We start from the raw sequence: 19,602 nt of genomic DNA, 5'->3' as shown, positions 1-19,602 counted from the left end.
TTTGGTACTGGGGATCAAATTTGGGACGTTGCGCTCGTGAGGTAGATGGCAGAACCACTGAGTCAAATCCCAAGCCCTTCAAGTTCCTTCTAGCACTAAATTCTGTGAGCTTATGATTAGGTTTTATGGTATGCCTGGCTTTTGAGCAGGAGAAAGAGAAGAGTAGACCAAAAGAAATTTAACCCTTCATACCATTTGTTATCAGAAAGTTTGTCAGGTTATGAGGGATAAATGTAAGTGAAACACATATAACAAGTTAGTCTATAATGGAAAATAATTTAGAAGGGCTGAAGGTTCCAAAGGGCAGGGTCTTCATAAGACTTGGAAATGAGGAGGGGACATTTTATAGAGGTCATGGTCATGAAGGACTTTATCAAGTCAGAGTTTGATGAGGATTTGGGCATTTTAAATAAACAAAAAATAAATATACAGCACCTGTAAATACACACACACCCCTACACAACATTTAGCTGTGTTCCTTTGTTTGTGTAGACATTGTTACATTTGTACATTTATATAAGGAGACACAAATGGCATAACTGTTGTGAAATTTTCCTCTTAGGCCCACTTAGGTTCCCAGCATGAAGAAAACAACAAGTGTTATGATAGATGGAGGAAGGAGACCATGTGCTGAACTAGAATGAGAAGTTCAACCCGGTAAATTATCTTCAGGAATTGAAATAGCACACCACCATCTTTACTCTGCTACAGAAAATTTCAAAACTTCTGTGTGTGTGTGTGTGTGTGTGTGTGTGTGTTAGAGAGAGAGACAGAGAGAGAGAGAGGGAGAGAGAGAGAGAAAGAGAGAGAGAGAGAGATGTTTTCTGCTGAGAATGTATTTGGTATCCACCACCTGCAATGACTAGTTCTCCAGGTCCCCTGGCTTCTCAAACCCAAACTTGCATGACAGCATCAAGTTGGAAAAGGCTTTCTGGTGCTCAAACTCAGCCTCTGTTCCTCACTTGAGGTCTTATCTGCTTTGAACCCTATGGCCTTTGGCAGAAGTAACTGATGTATTTCTCCAAGTCAGAGTTTTGATCTCTGTCTTCAATCCTACCCCTGAAGGTAGAAAGGAAAGACCACAGAAGTGGTGATGATTTCAAAACCTATAGAAATGTACTGAATCCTGATAAATAAAACTAATAAATGCTTATTGACTGATATTGGAGAACTGAAACTCCGCTGGAGTTTAGAGTGCCATTTGTTGTTATGCAGTGATTCATCTATAGAATCTGGCTACATCAAATGTGGCGCATTCACCAGTGAAATACTATGCAGTAATGCAAAAGAATGGGGTAACACTGCATGCTGGTGTTGTAAAATATTTACAGTCCATTGTAAAATGAAAATGAATGTGCTTTTAGTGGCAAAATTTTTCATCTATGTCAAGAAATATTCCATACTCATTGGACAACAACTCCAGTCTATAAGCCTATTAGTCAGTGCCACTCGAACATAGAGTGGGTCCTCTGTCTTCAGTAAGTCCATCGTTCACAGCCAGAATGATGCTAAACCTATCACTGGACTAATCCAGTATCATACATTCATGAGTTGCTCCCAAAAGCCCTATGAGCACATGAGGCTTGGGCAACATTTAGATATGAGCCATAATATACACCAGTAGTGAAACTGCTGAGAAAGCAATCACATCTTCAATAGTTACAAAACAAAACAAAAAACCCAGGAGAAAATTTAACCAAGGAAGTGAATGATCCCTGTAATGAAAATTATGAAACACTGATGAAAGAAACTGAAGAAGACATATGCACACAGAAGGAAAGACATTCCATGTTCATGGGCTAGAAGATATCAGTGTTAAAATGTCCACACTATCCAAAGAAATCTATAAATTCAATATGATTTCAATCAAAATACTAGTGACATGCTCTACAGAACTAGAAAAAAAAATCACAAAATTTAAGTGAAACCACAAATGATCTCAAATAATCAAAGTAGTCCTTGCCAAGGACAATGAAGCTGGAGGAATCACAATACCTGACTGGAAAAAAATATTACAAAGCTACAATGACCAAAACTGTGGCTCACTGGCATGGAAACAGACACATAGACCACTGAAACAGAAAAGAGAAACCAGAAATAAAACCTGGTATTTGCAGCCCATTGATTTTTCAGAACGGGCAAAAGGTATATATATTGGAGGAAGGAAAATCTCTTCAATAAATGGTGCTGGGGAAACAGTATCCACGTACGCAAGCAAGAAACTAGACCCCTCCCTTTCACCATACACAAAAGTCACTCAAAATAGATTTAAAATGTAAATGTAGGCCCAAATCCCTGAAATTACTAGAAGATGATATTGAGAATTGCTTCAGGTCATTGGTTTGGGAAAAGTTTTTTGGATATAATCTCCAAAGCATAGGCAAAAAAGCAAATACCCACAAATAAGATTCCATAAAACTGCAAAGGCTTCTGCATGGCAAAGGAGCTTATCCACAGCAAGACAGGATAACCAACAGAATGTGAGAAAAATATGCAAACTATTCATCTGGCACAGATTAAATTTCAGAATATTTAAGAAGCTCAAACAAAATAAAACAAATAATCTAGTTTAAAAACAAGTAAATGACTTCATAGACATTCCTCAATACAGAACATACAAATGGCCAATACATCTATTTTTTAAAGTTTGACATCATCAGGTAATTGTAAATCAAAACTTCAATGAGTTGTCATTTCACCCCAGTTAAAATGACTTATCAAAAAGACAAAAAGTAACACTTGCTGGCAATGATGTAGAAAAAGGAGGACTCTGTAGTGGTAACTCACTGGGGCTTTGGTTAGTATTTTTGCACATGTACTTCTTGGCAATTGGTATATCATTTTTGAACAAATGTCCACTCAAATCCTTTGCTTTTTAAAATTACATTTTTTTTTGTTGCAGGTGATTTGGATTCTTAGGATTTCTTTATACTTTCTGGATATTAATTCTTTATCAAATATATGATATGCAATATTTTCTCCTATTCGATAAATTCTTTTCACTTTTATAAAACTTGATGCACCAACCAGCAATAAGAAGGTAGAAGTGGGGGCCGGGGATTTAGCTCAGTGGTTCCGGCGCCTGCCTTGCAAGGGTGAGGGCCCAAGTTCGAGTTCGATCCCTGGTACAAACAAAACAAAACAAATAAAAAGGGCCAGAGTGCTAGGGACTGAACCAAAACCTCATGCATGCAAAACATGTTCTCTACAACTGAGCTACATCCCCAGTCACTGAAGTTCTTAATTTTGATGAAGTCCAACATCTTTGTTCTTTTGCTACTTGGGGATTGTGAGATTTTTCTTTTAATCAATAAGAATTCAAATTACAGGACTAAATAAAGTAAAGCTTCTCTGCACTTCTGAACCAAATGCCAGTGAGTCACATGCGAGAGAAAATGTTAAGCAAGGATACAAAACATGGCTTCTCCTTTGGTTGGTTTAAAGATAGTAGGGACCAAAAACAAAGAATCTCTGTGTATAAATATGTATAAGCTTCTTCAGTAATGCGGGCATAGCGGTAGACACAGTTTGGATTTCAGAAGCAGACAAATTTGGACTCGATACCAATTTATAAGGAAGGGACTGAAGCCAGACTCTTAACTTCCTTGAGCCTCAATTTTCCTTCTTATGGAATTTATACCACCTCATATTTCTAAAGAAAAATTAGATTTAAGGTAAGCAAAATGCCTAATGATATCTGGGATCTAGTGGATACTCATAAGATGTAGTACTTATGAAAACAGTGACAAGTATTAATGCATCACTTTTAAATGTGAAAAGAATGACAATCATAGGAAATACTTAGGTTCTAAAAGTTATTTTAAGATTTTTCTTTCTCAATATATTGAATCCTCATAATACTTCTACAAGGCATAGATGATTATTATTATTCCTATTTTACAGATAAGAAAAACTGAAATGTGGAGAGGTTGAAAAGCTTGGCCCCGACTCAGATCAAAGGACAGGAATTTGAATTCAGGTAGCCTGACTCCTAAGTCTGTATTCTCAATCATTCCAGAAAAACAAGAACTGTAACAAAGCAACTACACTAACAGATCAAGGGGGAAATGCCTCCATTCCTAAAAAAGAGAGCTGAAGAGGGATATTTATTTTTAATTGACACAGAGCAATTATACATATTTATGGGGTACACGGCCATTTCTGCACATGTATACAATGTGTCACCCTCAGATCAGAGGAATTGTCAGAGCTACCACCCCCCGCATTTTAGTTAATCTTTTCACCAAATGAAAGACACATCATGGCAAATATTTCAAGCAATACTAAAAGACATCTTGATGCATATATTAAAATATATGTGAATGAATATTTTTTGCTGACATAAATGTATTCTTTGCATTTTGCTCTTTCTACTCCCCAGACAGACACATTTTCATTTGAAATGTTTCCTTTTTATTCTCATCTATGCTCTTTTATTTCATTCCACATCACAAAAGTAATGTGCGCTTATTGCCACCATCTGAGGTGGTGCAGAGACACACAAAGGAAGAGCTCCTCGTCTCCTTCGGCTTTTCCTCTCATTCCAGCCCCCTGAGCTATGGGCGCCAACACCTGCTATATACTTCCCTCGCTTTCCCCTCGCTCATTCGAACAGATGCAAAGGCACATTTCATATCGATAGATTCTTTTTGTTTTTTTTACTCGAATATAATTAAAGTAAATGCATTAGTCTGTAATTTGTTCTTTGATTTCATCCTCTTTGACATTGTATCAGAAAAATTCCTAACAACTCAAGAGATGTAGCCCTGTTTTCACTCCTTTTCTAATCTGTCTCACTTCCCCACCCGCGTGTGTGTGTGTGTGTGTGTGTGTGTGTGTGTATTTGTGCCTGTGTAGAAGTGCCTGGTTGCACAATTCTTACTGGCGGTTTGTCTTTGCTGGTGTCTCTGCCTCCTTGTTAACAGGCCTACTGATGTTCCAGAATGTTCCTAGCTCCAAATCCTATCAATCAGTCAAGTTAAAGGGGCCTTATCTAACTGCATGTGCTTGTGAGAACCCACTCAACCACATCCCTGCTACTTAAAGCAAAAGTAAATGGGACCTTGAGGTCCAACAGCATTTGTCTGCTCCCACAGTTGGATTCATCTCTCGTTTCCTGTAAGCCCAGAGCTTTGAAGAAGGTTGTGGATTAAGGACAGCCAATTAATGAAAGCCTTTCTTTCCTGTGAGTATTTCTGTATCAATCAACAAATAGAAACAAGGGCCAATGAAAATACTACCTTCCGAGAGTCAGACTGAGGACTCATCTTAGAAATACAGCCAACGTGAGCCCAAACCAGTTCTCCCTCCACCCAGAGCCATGGGTACGCACTATCAGAGCTGTGGTCACGTCCACATCCACCGCTGCAGGGTACGGAGCTGCTAAGACAGCCAAGAGGACAGTGTGGCAAGTACAAGTCTGCCAAGGACAGGGTTCAGGGTGGCCATCCCTCTTCCCGGTGCTACAGCTCACACAAGCCAGACTTCCCTATTTGAGCAGGAGCAAGGGAGGCGGGGACATGGTTTGAAATATCCTCTCCCAGCTTCTGGAAGGGAAGAATTTATGACTTTCAAGCCTAAGTCAACAAGAGCATGTTCTCCATTAGGGAATCTGTTGTCGTGACCGACGCACACCCACTTCCCTGGAGGAGGAGGGCAGGGTGATGCGGCTCCGGAGACAGCATCTGTTCATTTGTCGCACAAAACACTTGTCTGAATCATGTCTCAGAAGACCCCTTCCTTCCTGCCCTGGGACTGCTCAGGACCACCTTTACCATCGACAAACTGGAACTGTGCGCAGCTGCCGAATCTTCAGCGGCCCAGAGCACCCGCGTTCTTCCAGTCCTCCTTACAGCAAGGAGCCAAGTCGGGCCGTACAGACGTCTGCAGCAATGACACCGCAGCAAAGTCACGTTCCTGGGAGTGCGAAGTGGCACAACCTCTTGGAAATATTCATCAAGACCAAAAATACAACCTTATCCTTTTGCTACAGTTTGAATGCTTTTTGTCTGTCCAAAGCTCATGTCGGAACCTAAGACCCAGTGGATGGTGCTGTGAAGTGTGCTGATCAGACACGAAGGCCCCTGAGTGTGGATAGGGCTCAGAGAGCCGTCTGGCGCTTCCATCTCTTTTACCACGCAAGAATATAGCAAGAAGGCTGGGGATTTAGCTCAATAGTTCCGGAGCCTGGCTCGCAAACGAGTTCGATCTCCAGTACCAAACAAACAAGCAAACAAACAAAGGAATATAGCAAGAAGGTATCATCCCGGAGGAGAAACAGCCCTCTCCTGACACTGAATCTGCCAACACCTTGTTCTTGGTCTTCCCGTCTCTCCAGCTGTGGGAAATACACTTGTATTATCTATAAATTAGTCAGTATCTTAGTCCACTTTATGTGGGTATGTAGTTTTATTTTTCACAGTTCTGGAGGCTAGGAAATCCCACATGAAGAAAAAACAGGTTTGGTGCCTGGTAAGAGCCTGCCTACTGCTTCCAAGACAGTGTCTCGAACGCCTCCTCCTCCACTAGGGAGAAACTATTTCTCCCACGGAGAGAGTAGAAGGGGGCTGAGTGGGGAGAAGGAGAACTGGAAACCCTTTTAGTAAGCCCGCTCAGGAGCACGGAGCCTTCGGGGCTTAATCACCCCCTAAATGCCCCACCTCCAGGCACAATTACGCCGGCAATTAATTTCAACTTGAGTTCTGGAGGAGATGAACATGCAGACCATAACTACTGATATCAGGTGTCTTAGTATAGTAGCACAAACGCGCCTAGGCTCCTTTGATCCAGCATTTTCATGTCGGGGAACTTCATAGAAATAAAGCATATGAGTATCTGAAGTTGTCTTTAGAAGATACCTGTGGCAGCATTCTCTGCAATAGTAAAAAAAAAGAAAAAATAACTGAAGTGTCTATTAGTATAAGATAGGCTAAGTACATAGGGACCAGACATAGAAAGAATGAACCACACAGCCATTAATAAATGTGTGTGTGTGTGTGTGTGTGTGTGTGAGAGAGAGAGAGAGAGAGAGAGAGAGAGAGAGAGAGAGAGACTCCTAGGTGCTGACCCAGCAAGCTATCCCACTCATAGGATTGAAAGCAGCAAGATGCCTACATATGTTTGGTATGATTACATTTTTTTGCTGTGTGTATGTGTGTGTGTTCTTTTGTGTACTTGGAAAAGAACCATACATACCACATTTTTAAACAGTGTCCACATGGGGTCTGGATTATCTACTTTGGGAAGGGAGAGTACTGGAAAACTGAGATCTTTTATTTTACATTTAGATGTTTTAGTACTCTAAATTTTTTCTTTTTTGTGCAACAAGTGTTTGCTTTATTTTATTTTGTGGTTCTGGGGATTGAATTCTGGGCCTTCATACTGAGCTGCACCTCCTGTCCTTTTTGTGTTTTATTTTGAGACAGGGTCTCACTAGGTTGCTGCGTTGCCAGGCTGGGTTTGAATTTGTGATCGCCCTGCCTCAGCCTCCCATAGCGTTGGGATCACAGGCATGCACCACCATGCCCAGCTAGCATTTGTGATTTTTATGGTACATGTACAAAGACAGTTTTGTCAACCCCCTGAGCCTTATTGTGAGGGAATCGGCCTTTGTCTCTTGCTTTCCCCTCACAGGACAGTGTTCTGCTGTGTCGCTAGAAGGCCATATGTGGAATCTACAGCACTTAGGTGACATCACCCTGCTGAAAGTCTCAAGGTCAGCTCTGCACCCAGGTCTGCTCCACAGTGCACGGGCTACGTGAGCTAGAAGCAAAGCCAGTGTCTGCTGCATCTGCATCTACACTTAACAGTTCTTCTTTATCTGCTGGCCTCCTTCTCCACAGCTGCTGTTCCCCATGGTTAAGCTGGAAACACTGAATGGTAAATTCCAGAAATAAACAATTCCTAAAGTTTAAATAACTTTTATTATAGTACACGTATATTGTTGCGATACACCAATTTAGTCATTAGATATATGTTAGTCTCTTCCTGTGCCTAATATACAAATTAAACTTTATCATAAGTATGCGTGGGTATTAATCACTTTTCCCTCACTAGGACAAAGTACCTGACACCTGCAATTTAAAGAAGGCGTGGTTTATTTGGCTCATGGTTTTAAGGGCTCAGGCCCTTAGCTGGCTCCGAGGTAGATATGGAATGATGGACTGGACAGAGGACAGTCGCTCACCACGTGGCAGCCAACAAGTGGAAAGAAAGGGGGAAGGGAGCAGCCAGGACAGGAATCCACCCTTCTAGGCCACACCTCCAGTGATCCCTCCTCCAGTGGGCTCTCACCCCCTGAAAGCACCGTTAGCTATGAACACATCAACAGATTTACTCTCGTGAGTGAAACACCTTCCAAAAGCCCACCTCTGAGAAAATAAGACTGGCAAGACATTTCAGATCTAAATCATGTATAGGTGTAGTATGTATAGGAGAACGCACAGTGCATGTAGGACTTGGGGACATGCGGTTTTGAGCATTCACTGGGGATACGAGGAGATTACTGTTCATATATTAAATGGGAAGAAAGTGAAAACACTGCACCCCACACATTGCCCAATCTTTAAATCCCTTTTGATAGTATTCTGAGCATCACTAGCCTGCAGAAAGTGCATTTTTCATGGTACCCACAAAGATTTACATAACTACTTGGGGGTGCAGTATTGGGGATTGAATTTAGGGCTTTCCCACTGAGTATATCCCCAACCATTTTTATTATTCTTTTATTTGGAGACAGGTTCTTCACTGTCACTAGGTTACCCAAGCTGGGTTCAAACTTGTGATCCCCCTGCCTCAGCCTCCCAGAGTGCTGATTACATATGAGCTCCTCCATACTGCACCCCTGTTGTTTTTATGATTTACTTCTTTGATGGTCATATTTATGCCAAATTGTGAACGGTGGCTTACAGAGAAATTGAGAAAATTTCTTTTCTGTGAAAGTTTGAGAGGTTGTATTAACTCTTTTTTATATGGATAAACTTGATATTAATTTATCCTCATGAATCTGAAGAAAAATGAGATCATAATACTATCTAGTCCCGTGGTATGCTGGATCTTTCCACCTTCTTGACTAGAGGATTCCAGGCCCCTTTCAAGATCAGTCTCTTCCCTTTGGTAGAGCGCCTGAATATCCTAAGACAATCCTCTATGGCAGCCTTTCTCCCATCACTCTGCATTGGCCTCTGGACCATGGCCTCCTTGGGTTCTCTTGCTACCCTGACTGGAATCCCTGCTTTCCGCTCCACAGAGCTGTGCCTCCAGGCACCCACAGCCTCCCCAGTAAGACTCTGCTTCCAGCCTGCCCCTGGCTGACTCCACCTGAGCAGGGCTGCAGCCATCACAGCTGCTCCAACAGACTCAGCTCAGGGTTCTTCTAGTCACTGGGCCCAAAGCGCCCCTAGTTACCATTCTGCAAAAGGCTGAAAATACATAGAGACATCGCAAAATACATAGACACACTGCCTCTGTCTGTCACAAAAGCTCCTGGGGTGCTGAACTGAATTCAGTAAGACTGCAGAAGTCATCTGAGTGTTCATCTGAGAACTGCTTCCCTCCACTCTCTGGCCTCGATGCTAAGTCTATTTTGTGACTCCTATCGCCACTGCCACAGACCCTGCAGTCTTCATGATGTTGGGTTTCTGCTAATTCCTTGCCAAGTTGCTGGATACACTTACAATTTTTGTCCTAGGGTGCTTCTATTTAGATGGAGCTCAGCAGAAACTAGGATTTCATGGCAGTGAGGACGTTGCCTACTTCTGCATACCTCGTGCATCTGAATCCACCACCACATCTGTGAAGAGAGAGAGAGGGAGGGACAGATAGACAGACAGACAGATAGAGGGGAGGGAGAGAGTGAGACAGAGACAGAGAGAGAAAGAGAGTCAGAGAGAGGGGTGCAAAATTGAAAGAGAAGAAATAGAGCTAAAAACTAAGAGGAGGTTTGAGGCAGCAAGTAAACTGCTAAGAAAATGAGAAAACAACTTCAAGACAAGTAGTACAAAAGATTTTGCTGTATTAAGTCTTCAACTTGTTCTTGGAAGGATTCCATAGGGAGAGGATTTGTGCTGTGTATCTTTATTATTTGGGGAAAATACTTACTATTCAGACCTCTTGAGATCCTCACACATATAGGTACCATTCTAATGTGTACATTCTAACATTCTACTCTAATTGCATGTTACAAATTGAGTTGGGAGAAAAATACTAAGGCCCCAGTGAAGCATGTAAGCTGAGTGTTTCACAAGACCCAAACTTGATGAGCAAAGTGATCTACTCCTTCAAAATTGACTCACAGCCTATGGATTCAAATCACTACCTCCTCCAAACTACATGAGTGTGGCATGGACTTTGGGGTCATAGCTCAAGAGCTGGAACTGAGGACATAAAATCTTCACATGATCAGTGTCTACTGAACAGAACAACAAAGTGTGATGGGCCAGACATGAGAGCGGCCTCATCTCTGATCTCCCACCACCTCCACTGATCTGAGTGATTTACTCGTAGAGGTTAGACCTTCAGTCCACGCCTTGAGAAACTGCTGTCTACCTGGGAGACCCTTCAGTGGTGCCTGTGTCCTTACCACTGTTCTCAACCTTCTCCTCTGCTCCAGCCAGGCCTTGATGACCAGGGGATGGATCCTGTGTTTTCCTGTATACATAGAATCTTTGTTCTTCTTCCTGAGCATTCCCTCTCTTCCCTTAGAAGGCAGGAGAAGGGACATTAAGGAATAGAGTTTTGTAGATGGGATTCAAGTTGTTCAGTTGTATCAGTCAGTGACAAAGTCTTGTTATGAGCCTGGGAACATAAAATGATGGTTCTGGATTTGAAAACATAACTTTATTTTTTTCTTCTCTCATTGAGTTTATTGGTACATTTTAGGTACACAGTACAGTTACATTCATCATTGGGATCCTGTACCTTTACATGACAGGTCTTGGTTCTCAGTTTTCCCCCTGTGCCTGCCCTCCCTTCACCTCTTTCTACTCTCCCCATTTTAGTATATATGCTGCCAAAGTGAGCACCCTACTCTCTCCATTTACAAACAGTTTATTTCCATTTTTTCATTTTCTCATATTTTTTCTTTACCCTTATTAACTTTCCCCTACCCCTCCCACTTTCCCTACACATTTAGCCCTTTTCTTCCTATTTCACATTGTCAATTATCTCATTAGGATCTTATGTACTATCATAGTTTTTCACACCAGAGAAACTATTTGGTATTTACATATGTATGACTTATTTATTTCACTTAGGAGTATATCCGCAATACGTATCCATTTTCCTATGAATGAATCTAATTTCTCATTCTTTATGGCTCAGTAGTATTCCATTTTATAGAAAAACCACATCTTCTTTATCCAGTTTCCAACTGATGGGTAAATGGGCTGTTTCCAAGTTTTAGCTATTACAAACTGTGCCACTATAAACATAGATGTGCATATATCACTGTGATTTGATTCTTTTAATTCTTTTGGAAAGATACCCAACAGAGGGATGGCTTGGTCAAACGGAATCTCTAGTCTCAGCTTTTTGAGGTATCTCCTTATTGATTTTCATAGTGGTTGCACCAGTCTGCACTCCCACCAACAACGCAGAGGGGTTCCGTTCTCCCCACATCCCCTCCAACATTTGTTATTGTGTGATTTCTTGATAGCAGCCATTCTTTGTGGGGTGAGGTGGAATCTCAGTGTTGTTTTCATCTGCATCTCTTGAATGACCAGTGATGTGGAACATCTTTTCATATATTTACTTGCTGCTTTTACTTCTTTGTCTGGGAAATGTCTGTTCATTTCAGATGCCCATTTTTGAATTGGGTCTTTATATTGGGGGGGGCTGTTTTGAGTTCTTTATATATTCTAGATAATAGTCCTTTGTCTGAGGAGCAGCTGGTAAAATTTTTTTCCCACATTGTAGGTTGTCTTTTAGTTCTGTTGATGGTTTCTTTTGCAGTGCAGAAGCTTTTTAATAAGATGAGATCCCAATTGTTGATTCTTTCTGCTAGTTCCCGTGCTACTGAGGATTTGTTCATAAACTCTTTTCCTATGCCAATGTCTTCAAGAGTTGTGCCTAACTTATCTTCCAGCAAGTTTAGTGTTTCTTTTTTAATATTTAGATCTTTAATCCACTTGGATTTTAGTTTAGTGCACAGTGAAAGATAAGGGTCTAGTTTTAATCTTTGGCAGGTTGAAATCCAGTTGAATACATAACTTTAAAGATGTTTCCTTTTGCAGGGGATCAGCCCCCAGCTGTCAAGCAAAAAAGATAGAAATAAAAAGCCAGGCACATGGAGAGTCACGGAGGACTGTGGAGAAGAGGTTGAGGACCTCTAGAAGTTGCTCACTGACCTGGGGTCAGAGGCTCTGGGTTTTCCTGCAGCTCTGCCTGTGACCAACTACAATCTTGGCATATCACTTAGTTTCTTTCCACACCTCAGTATCCTTGATGTAAAGGTTGGGAATCAGACAGGATTCTCTAGAATTTTCCTTTCAGCCCTAGCTACTAAGAATTTTTAGCTTCAATTACCCCCTCTACCTTGAGTATAGAATGATAAATTTAAGACAAACTTACTAGTTGGTAGAGACAAGTAAACAGCACCACACAATAATGAACAACAGATGCAAATTTAACCAGTATTGGTCTTTTCTTGCAAGAGAATATACACTGAAGTTTTTATTTTAGCTTAATAAAAATATTAAGTTTTTGGTGGTAGTGGGGACCAAATCTGGTACTTTTGTACATTTCAGCTCTTTTTAAAATTTTTTATTTTTGAGACAAAGTCCTGCTGAGCCACCCAGGCTTGGCTCACACTTGCAATCTTTCCTTCAGCCTCCTAGAGCACTGGGACTTATGGGAATGTGCTACCATTCCCGGTTTAAAAAAATATTTCTTAGATTCATTTTTAAAAGTACTGTCACTTGTGTGATTTTTAGATGTACTTTTATCACAAAGAGAAGGTTAAAAATGTGTGACTGAAAAGCTGCACTTGGGCCCAACATTTCTTCTCAGTCTCCCTTATTTCTACAGCAGAGACTCAAGGGGCCTTCTTTTAGGGCCCATTACATTCTCTCCTTGAACAGGCAGCTGCTGTGGGGCATCTCTGGCCATTTTGGTTCCCTAGGCCAGTGGTGGAATTCTAGTGAGCTCCTCCTCCAAGAAGTTACAGACTGTCCATGGCCTCTACTTCCGTTAACACCCAGAAGCTTCCATGATGGGCTAAACTTCCGCACTCTAGGGACAATTTTTCATATGAAATGTATTCTAGGAGTCTTATGTCTGGGCTGGGGGGACTTATCAGCAGTGATTACATCACACATTGTATTTCTTATATACCAGTGGCTTTTGGTCAATGCTCTCCATAAGATTGTTCAAGAGAGATTTCTAATAGGCAACACAAGCCCATTCACTGCATAGGGCTGTTTGCCTCTGTGTGCATTTAGCACACAGGTCAGATCTGGCTACCCATGTTAGAGACACCCTCTACTTTGCCGAAAACAGTGGTTTGCTTTCTGGTGACAACAGCTGCTTTTGTTCCACTGAGTCTAGATACATGGAGAGATTTCAAAATAATCAAGACATTTGCTTTTACTTTTCTTATAAAAGTTACCCAGACAATGTATTAATTTAAGAATGTAGCACAGACAACTTGGTGAAAGTGGGCACTCACATCTTAACTATTAGTATTCTTACACAGACTATTCAGCACCAGTGATTGGCAAGTTGCAAATGCTGAGCTGAAGAGAGTAGCAGATGAGCACCCAGATACTCAAAATTCCCATTTTCCAAATAGATGAACTGAGGTCCAGAGAGGAGACAAGACTTGTCCAAGATCACAGAGTTCATAAATAGCCTAGATAGGCTTAAAATTTAAGTGAAAAAAATACTGATTTAGAAATGCTGTATCCTTGAAGCTAGCCAAGCTTTCTCGAAAACGTTTGAGACAATAAATTGGCAAGATAAGTCAAGAAGCTTTCAGAATGGTCTTTCCTCCTCATGTTTCTTATTCAAATAATCTTTACTCCTCAAGATCCTGAGGAGTTCTCTTGGGGTTGTTCTTGCTGCAGTTGCTTCAGAGGCAGCTGGGCAGGGCTGTGTCTTGGGTTCTTCATTCCTCACTGTTGGGAAGGACAGAAGCCCACCATGTTTGTTGGCAACTGGATTCCTCAGAGAGTAGAATGGAAATAAACTAAGCTTATCCTCATTTTTCATGAATTCCTTATTTTTAAGTGATACTATTTCATAGCAGCCATTTGTATTTAATTTGCTGTGGCTTCTGTAATGAAGGAGTTGGCTTAAACAGCAGAAATGCGTTGCCTCACAGTTATGTACAGAGGTGAGTCCCAGAGCAAGGTGTGGGCAGGGTTGCTTCTGGCTGAGGCCTGTGTGGGAGGAACTCTTTGGGCCTCTCCCCAGCTTATGGTGGTTGACCTTTTTTTGTTTTTTAGGGTTTTTTTTTTTTTTGCTTATACAAGTGCGCTCTTATCTCTGCTTTCATCTGCACATAGTCTTCTCCCAGAGATGTGTCTCTGAGTGTCTTCCTCTGATAAAGACACCAGTCATAATGGATTAAGCCTCACTCTAATGACTTCATTTTAGCTTCATGGTGATTCCATCACCAAATAAGGTCACATTCTGCGTTATTAAGAGCTGGGACTATAACATATGAATTTCTAGGGGGACAAAATTAAACCTGTAAGAACTCCAAATAATTTAGGTGAGTAGGAATTAAGTCTGTTTCATTTACCATTTGATGTCTCAGTGTCTAATGTACATCATGTCATATCTTAGACTTTCAAATACTTGTTGAACTAATAAGCACACTTAGCTATCCCTGTCTAGGGGGTGTCGGAGGGACTCAGATTGGCTTTTTATGGGGTGCTGGGAATGTAGGGCTTGGAAGATGGTATGGTCAGTAATCTCCAGTCCTCAAGGCAGCCAGTTTCACACTAGCATCTCTTCACACAAACACTTTAAATAGCACTCTTTCTGAGTAGTAAAACTGACACTGACTTTTGTCTATCCCATCTGGGACCGGGTATTCTGAGGGATGAATTGGTCTGACATCAATGGCAGTGGGAAGAGAAAAATTGCCTGAATAACAGAGCTGGCAGCCCTTCGTTCCTGCCTTGGAAATCCTATTCTTCCTTTGACTTCTGACAACGCCAGGCTGGGGTGACATGGCAGTGTCTGTGTGCTTCTGGCCACGGGAGTCCTGCCCCAGCAGACAGTGAAGTTCTCACAAATGTCTCTGTGACAGGAGGAAAGCCAATTTCTAGAGCTCTGTGTCCCATCTGGAGGAACTGTAACTCCTTACACATCTTAAGCTTGGACTCAGAGGCCCAGGCGGTAAATCCTGTGTCGGTCCTTTATATTTCCCTTTAGAATTGCTCATGCACACAAACAACAGATGGGAGAGATTAATGAGACATATTATATTCAAGCAGAATCCACTGGTCTGAAATGCGGATGCTGTGCTCTCATTTGGCAGTGCATACGGTTGTAGTGCGCTTCAAGCCTCCCTGGGCACTTGTGGCAAGAAGACCCAAGCCAGGACGAAAGCCTGAATGGACACCTGAACTCTCAGAGCATCCCGACCAAGGCCCCGAGTTGTTTAAAACATGGCTGACTGTCACAAAGCCAAGCAACCCATGACACCGGATGGAGTCACTTGTTTATTTTTATGTGTTTTGTTCTGCTCTGTTTTAAAGTGGGTGAGCTGCCTGGGAGCGTGTGCCCACACAGCCATCTGGGTGAAAACCAGGGAACAGATTTCAGGCCCCTTAGTTCTTCTGTTTGATTGGAAATTAGCTTCCTCCTTGGACTCTAATTTGCAATGTTTAATGGAATAGAAGTGATGAGGAGCTTGCTGTTGACTGCTCACGTTAGAGAGAAGCAGTGCTTAGCGTCACAAATGAGCTCTTTGCCCATTTACTGGTTCACTGCAGTGAATTTCAATTGATCACTTCAACTTGCACTTGGACGCAACATTCAGAGGTTGAGATCAAGACCAAGTCTCCAGCGAGTCTGAAAACCATTGAGACAACAGAGATAGCTATGCAGGGGTCGCAACCACTGGGCCAACGACCAGTATGGTGAGTGAGGGAATCTTCATTTGTATTTATAGCCGCTTTCCATGGCTCTTATTACTGCCTGAGCTCGGCCTATTGTCCTATTGGCTGTGGCATTAGATTATCGTAGGAGCGCAAACCCTGCTGTGAATTGTGCATGCTCTGGATTTAGGCTCCATGCTTCTTATGTGAATCTAACCTGAAACCATTGCATATCCCCACTCCCACAAGCCCAGGTCCATGGAAAAATTATCTTCTACAAAACTAGTCCCTGGTGCTAAAACATTCAGGGACCATTGAGCTGTGGGGTTGTTTTTCTACCAGTCCCTAGAAATTGGCCAAAGTCAGCCCATCAAGGGCTACGGATCGAGACTCAAAAGGCAGTGGGAAGACTGCAACTTTCAGCAAGGCCTATACGTTTGCAGGTCTCTGTCTACCTCAGTGCATAGGGAAATTACTCTTTACATGATGAATCTGTGTCACCAGAGCTGCCCTCAGTTGACAGTGAGGCCGAGAACTGGAGAGCTCTGACCTTGCAACCTTTGCGGCATACCAGGTGACCTCTGACAGGCCACCACTTGCCAGGCTGGTGCTCCAAGTGCTGACGGCATGCCCCACTGCTCGGAAAAGCTCAGAGAGCCTCTGACTCTGGGCTGGGCACCCCTAGTGCATTCCTCCGTTTCTTTTCTGACCTAGTTTGTGGCTCCTGACAGGTCCCAGGCACCGGTCACAGGTTGAGCACCTGTTAATCTGGGGTCCCAGTGTGTACATAGTTCTCCACTAGGGATCTGGCTGATGTAGCATGGAGTAGGCGACGTTTTAAGGATTGAGTAAGATCATAAACTTTCTCATTATGAAGTGCTTTTAATATACAGACTCTAAGAACAATAAAACAAACACGTATCCATTCCCAGCTCTATCTTAAGCCTTTTTATTCTTTGCCATAAAATCTTAGCGGTGCACCTGATATGTCCTGGTTTCTCACCTGACTTTTATTCCAAAGGTAGCTATTATCCTAAATTTAATATTTTTCAGTCTTACACATTTTACTATATGTATACATACCCATAAAAACTTGTATTTTTTTGAACATTAAATTCTTGTTTGCGTGCTTTAGGGTTGGGGATTGAATCCCCTGGACTTGCACATGCAAAGCATATATTCCACCAGCATCTTTCTATAACTTGTTTTCTCACCTCAGCTTTTGTTTTTAGAAATTTTTCTATGTGGATTCATTTTTAACCATATTGACAGAAAGCATTTCATTTTATTAGGATATCATGATGTATCCACCTTCCATTTGATTGATATGTATCCTGTTTCCTTTGTTTCTTGCTCTTTAGGAAGCCCTACAATAAAATTCTAGTACCTGTCTCTTAGCGCAAAAATAGATTCCCCCTTCCAGCTAGTGGCAGAACTTCTGGCTCTGTAACTACTGCCAAATACCTGCACCGTCTAGCAGACCTGTGAGATCCCATTTCTCCACCCTGGTGCTGTTGTCAACATTTCTACCAGCACAAGGGAAGGTACCATGCTGTGGCTTTAATTTGCATGCTGAGCGCAGGTGAGTCTGATTTCCACATCCTTACCTGCTATTTTCCTCTCCTCTGATTTGCCTCTTTCTCTATTTAGCCTCTGTTTCTGTGGATGTGTTTATCTTTTTACAAATTATTTGTAGGAATCCTTTATAAATTTTGGACATAACCCTTTGCTAGTTTTAAATGTTGCAAATCTCTTTTCCTGGTCCATACCTTGTCTTCTAACTTTATTATGTCTTCCGGTGAAAAAAAGATTCATATTTTATGATTTGTTCTCTTTTCTTTTCACTTCTTTTTTGGGGGTACTGAGGATTAAACATAGGGGCTACATCCTTGGCCCTTCAAAAATGTTTCATTTCTTTTAATTAATTTTGTAGGTACACTTTTGATATGTATGATGATCACATTTATCATAGGGAAGTTGTACCTGTACATAATATATCTTGATTCTTCTTTTTTTCTCATTCCCCTTCCCTCCCTTCCCTTCAACCCTTCTTTCCCTCTTTCCCTCCTTATTTGCAAAAGTTTTGTTTCCATCTTTTCCTTTTATTCTTAAAAATATATGTGTTTTTTTGAGATAAATTCTTACCAAGTTCTACAGGCTAACTTGGAACTTATAATCCTCCTGCCTCAGCCTCCTAGGTAGCTTGGATTTAACAGCAGAATCTTTTTTTTATAAGGAAATATTCCTACTCCTTAAACTCCATAAACATTATTCTATATTTTCTTCATTAGGTTTTACAGGCCCCTTAATCTTAAATTGTGTTTTTAAATTAATCTGAAATGATTTTTAGGTGCTATATGATATAGGAGTCTGGTATTATAGGATTTTTTTCACAAAGATCACTCATTGCTCCAGAACTTTTCTTTTCCCCACATAATATCACTTCCCCTACTGATTCAACTCCACCTCTATGAGCAAGATGAGGAGATAGTGTCAGTGGAGTCAGGTGAGATCCAGAGCTGAAGGAGAGGAGCCTCCCTGACAAGAATTAAAGTCTAGTCAGACTTAGCCCCCAGTAGAAATCTGCTAAAATAGGAAGGGCAGGCCAATAACTGTCTTGACATCGCTCCTCTTGCCTACCATTCTTTTGCTGTTATTTTCCATTGGTCAAACCCTAGAGGAAGCTGGAGGCCAGGGGATTAAATGAAGCGGGTGCACCCTCTTATTCCCCAAGTCCCTTGCTCATATGTAAGAGTGATGTACTTACTACAAAGGTGGCTGGAAGCTGAGAGATTGGGGAAGGCTGGGGCATTTGTCCTGTGACCACTGAGTGACCTCAGTGGGCTGCTTCTCCGAGAAAACCCAAATGTAATGCATTTCTTTAGGTCTTTCCTCTGGGGTGATCAGATTCGCTGGGGAAAACACTTGGGATCTCTTGGCTTAACCAAGTCACATACCACACATAATCTCTCTCTTTGGAGCAGGACGCCAATCTCCTCAGCTGTGTCTGTGGAAAACTCGGGCCATCTGCCACGACACAGAGGGTGCTCCTCTGCAGGATAAGGAAAGGAAGGACTCCAAGGACAATTTTCCAATCAGCTTTCACCACATCCTCCTTAATGCAATGTCACCTTCCCTCCAATCCAGAAGTACCTAACACTGGACCCCATGGAGCTGCCGCCATGCGACTGGGCTTGTCCACTGTTCTTCACTCGCTGCCTTAAGACGGTGGCTGCTCAGTGGCTGCTCAGAGGCTGCTCAGGTGTGCTGAGTCATCACTCAGTCTACATTTTGCTGCATCATCCTCATACTAATGCTCTTCTGTGCTGGTGCCCCTCTTTGAAGAAATCCCTTTACCTAGTGTTAGTGGGGGGTCTCCTGAGTGAGAGAAATTAGGTGCATGTGTTTAATTAAACCTCCTAACTCCCAATTCTTTCCTCTACTTTTTGGTAGAACATTCTAGCTTTGAGATGTTTATTAACATATTTTCAATCTTTTCTTTCTTTCTTGATTTCTTTTTTCTTTTTTCTTTTTTTTTTTTTTTTTTTTTTTTTTG

The 19,602-nt window shown here is 41.7% G+C and overlaps 1 long non-coding RNA gene across 1 annotated transcript in view; it reads right to left on the bottom strand.

The window, feature by feature from the left end:
• Positions 1-6,797: 6,797 nt before the first annotated feature.
• LOC104860686 overlaps positions 6,798-19,602 on the bottom strand; it is a 21,944-nt gene continuing 9,139 nt past the window's right edge. The window contains exons 2-3 of the long non-coding RNA XR_779765.1: positions 9,675-9,790; positions 6,798-6,872 (exon numbers count right to left, since the gene is read on the bottom strand). This is a non-coding gene — a long non-coding RNA (uncharacterized LOC104860686). The remainder of the gene's footprint in view (positions 6,873-9,674; positions 9,791-19,602) is intronic.

Source organism: Fukomys damarensis, unplaced genomic scaffold (genome assembly GCF_012274545.1).
Source record: "Fukomys damarensis isolate Sample0158 unplaced genomic scaffold, DMR_v1.0_HiC HiC_scaffold_18, whole genome shotgun sequence".
Taxonomy (NCBI): domain Eukaryota; kingdom Metazoa; phylum Chordata; class Mammalia; order Rodentia; family Bathyergidae; genus Fukomys; species Fukomys damarensis.
The sequence above is the reverse complement of the archived record's forward strand: the minus strand, read 5'-3'. Positions and strand labels throughout refer to the sequence as shown.